Here is a 3,673-nt window from a genome sequence, read left to right as displayed (position 1 = left end):
GGCGCGAGCAGCGAGCGCATCGGCACGGCGCCGCTCGCTCGCTCGCTCGGCGCTCCGCTACCCGGCCTGAGGCGGGCGGGGACGGCGCCCTCCAGCGCCTGAGGGGCGGGGCCGGGCCCGGGGCAGCGTTCCGGGCTCCCGGATAGCATTCCCGGCTCCCGGATACCATTCCCGGCTCCCGGATACCATTCCCGGCTCCCGGATACCATTCCCGGCTCCCGGAGGCGACTGCCAGGGGCTTCCCCACGTGCCTCTGCGGGAGACCGGGCAGATCACAGAATCACAGAATCCTTAGGGTTGGAAGAGACCTCTGGGGGTGCAGTCCAAATCCCCTGACAAGGCAGGGTGACCTAGAGTAGGTGGCACAGGAACACGTCCAGGAGGGTTTGGAATGTCTCCAGAGAGGGAGACTCCACAGTCTCCCTGGGCGGCCTTTTGCAGTGCTCTGCCACCCTCAATGTGAAGAAGTTCTTCCTCGTGCTGAGGTGGAACTTCTGATTCAGTTTATGGCCATTGCTCCTCACCCTCTCTCCGGGCACTGTCCTCATGGCACCTGCCTCTGAGATATTGACATGCATTAATGAGATTCCCTCTCAGTCTCCTCCAGACTAAACATCCACAGTTCCCTCAGTCTCTCCTCCTAAGAGAGGTGCTCCAGACCCCAAAACACCTTTGCGTCCCACCACTGGAGCTCTCCAGGAGCTGCTTGTCTCGTACTGAGTAGCCCAGAACGGGGCACCGCGCTCCAGATGCGGCCTCGCAGGGCCAAGCGGAGGAGGGCAATCGCCTCCTCCACCGGCTGCACCCCAGGGTGCTGCGGCAGAGCAACAGCCCCGCTGCGCCCTGCCCCGCCAGCGAGCAGCCGGGACGCGGGCAAGGAGCCCAGGGAGCACCGGGAGGGGCTGCGGAGCTCCCTGCCTGCCCGGGCTCCCTGCAGCTGCCAGGAGGAGGGACAGGGATGTCACCTCGCCTCCCAGGTGTGCTGCAGTCAGGCGCTGCTGTAGGTCTGCAGCGACTAGCACTACCTTAACACTCTGCCTCCCGCAGCAGGCGATCGTATTTCACACCACGGTGACATCAGGATTATTTGGAGTCCTGAAAAAGTTGTGTTTTTTTTTTTTTTTTTTTTTTCCCGAGGTGTGTTTGATGCTCTGCTGTTCTGATGTGAGCAATGAATCACCCACACAAAGCTGTTGCTTTCATTAAAAAAAAAAAAAAAAAAAAAAAAAAAAAGGAGAAAAATGCATTTAGAGAGAGGTATTCTTGTGATCATTCCGCATGAGGCTGCAGAAAGGAAATAATAAAAGTATTTAATAATGACAGGCGAAAAGGTAAATGAGAGCAATAACAGCAGAATGCGTAGAGCATAATGGCCAAAGGAATCAGGTAAGGAACTTAGAAGAAAGGTAGCTAAAGGCATTTTGAGCAAAATATGCAAATTAGATGTAGCTTGAAAATACATAAAACCCAGTTATTATTCATATCTGTCTATATAATGGCAGTGGGGGTTTTCTGTAATTATGTGCAGAGGTATTTAACATTATACATAATCACTACAGGACAAGGGATTTATATTTAGGAAATTCAAGCTTTTATGTTTACAATATTTTAAGTTTTTTTTACCTTATCCAATGTTAGTATAGTAAATCAATGTGTATTATAGATACTAGCAACATCTGCTCCAATATTTAGCATCATATTTTTTGAGGATATTTATTTAGTGGCAAACACCAAAACTTAAATGTGCAATGGTTACTTAAAAATAAATAAACAAATAAAAAATTGAACCCCCTAAAACCTTTTAGCAACTAGCTATTTCTGAAAAACAGGACTAGTGTTTGTTGAGAAAAATACTTGCAGCCACACTGTGAAGTTCCAGTGTTTCTTGGTTCAAGTTTCCTTTACCTGATTGAAGGATTTCACATTTCATAAGCAATTGTGCTTTTTTTTTGCAGCAATATGGATCTCCGTGACAGAAGTAACTACCCCAGTAACTCAAGTAAATATATTCATGCTTGTGTGTGATCAGCTGGCATTCTCTAGTTTTGTGTAAATAAATTCTCTGGATATGTCAGCTGTAATAAACTTTACTGTTACAGATGTTAAGTGGAGTGATTACACAGGAAGTTCCACCTGAACATGAGGAAGAAGTTATTTTCTCTCTGTGTGGCTGAGCATTGGAACAGATTGCCCAGAGAGGCTGTGGATTCTCCCTCACTGGAGATATTCAGGATTCTCCTTCACTGGAGATTTTCAGGATGGTGTCCAGATATTCCATCTGGACACCATCCTGACTAATGTGCTCAAGGGGACCCTGCTTGAACAGAGTGGTTGGACTAGATGACCTCCTTTGGTCCCTTCTAACCTTACCTGTTCTCTGTTTCTCTGAGTGTGTCTTACTGACTCAGTGAAGGCAGGCAGATAGCAGGAAAAATCAAATTGCACCACTGAGTTGGACTGACTAAATAACCTGTAGCTGGGTGGAAGGAACCTGAGTATTTGAGTCTCTTGATTAGGAAGAGTATTGAGGAGAAACACACTGGCAGATGTGATCTGGTATTTTCTCACATCTGAGACTTGTTGATACCCTACTGTATTTTTTTTTTTTTTAATTCAGAAATATAGAAATTAGGCTGCTTGGTTCTGGGAGTCTCCTGCCTGTTGTTAAAGAGCATATATTTTGTTGTTTGCAATGTATTTTTCTATTTCTATTATCTGGATTCCATCATTCCAACTGGAAAGTGGCAGGTATGCTGGAGAATGTTCTCTTTAAATAAATCAGAAGAGTAAATGATGAGTAGGATGTTTATTATTGATCTCACAGATGCTTTTGCAGTCTGCAATATGAACACGTATGGATTACTGGTAAAGCTGGAAAGCAAATTACATTTTCTTTTATCATTTGTAAAAATGAAGTTATGGCTTATGAAAGGTACTGGATTCAGGCTCTGGGGACCTAACTTCTCTGATTATCCAGGAAATAGATGTTGTACATCACAAGCAGAGACAGTGGAAGTATTAAAGATCTCAAAGTTCTCACACTCCCTGTCTGTACTTCTTTTTTGTCCTGCTCAAGGTACCAATAGGAAAGCTTAGTCTGTGCACAAACTTAATCCTATTTTTTTTTCTTCTGTGAAGGTACACAATAATGCTGTTGGCTGTAGTTTTATTAACAAAAGATTTTGTTCACTACAGTCTAATTTAGAAATGTCAGCTCCATAATAGGCTTTGTTGCCTTTGTTGTCAAGTCTAGATTGTTTTCATACCCATTCAATACGAGCAACTCTAATTTTTCTGCAGTGAAATGGTACCCCTGTACCCACTTCCTATAAACCAGAACAAAGGTTTTAGGCACTTCTTATTTGTGAAGAGAACACAAATATGGAGTATTTATAATAGGTGCACATCTTGCATTTTGTCAATGGGCTTTGGACAGTAATATCTTTGTGGCATTATGTGTGTTGCTATTAAGAACTTAAAGGAGTAAAAAATATTTCCTATGTGTGGCAAAATTACCCAATACGGGTATGTTTCCCCATGAAACGTGTGCAGGTATACCATGAGTATACACAAGTATCCATGAACATTTTAACCAGGGTTATACATAAAATCAAGCTAATGAAGCAGAGCAATGAGGGTGGCTTGCTATATTTCAGTATGAAAGGCAAATTAA

Source organism: Lonchura striata, chromosome 1 (genome assembly GCF_046129695.1).
Source record: "Lonchura striata isolate bLonStr1 chromosome 1, bLonStr1.mat, whole genome shotgun sequence".
NCBI classification, from domain to species: domain Eukaryota; kingdom Metazoa; phylum Chordata; class Aves; order Passeriformes; family Estrildidae; genus Lonchura; species Lonchura striata.
The sequence above is the reverse complement of the archived record's forward strand: the minus strand, read 5'-3'. Positions refer to the sequence as shown.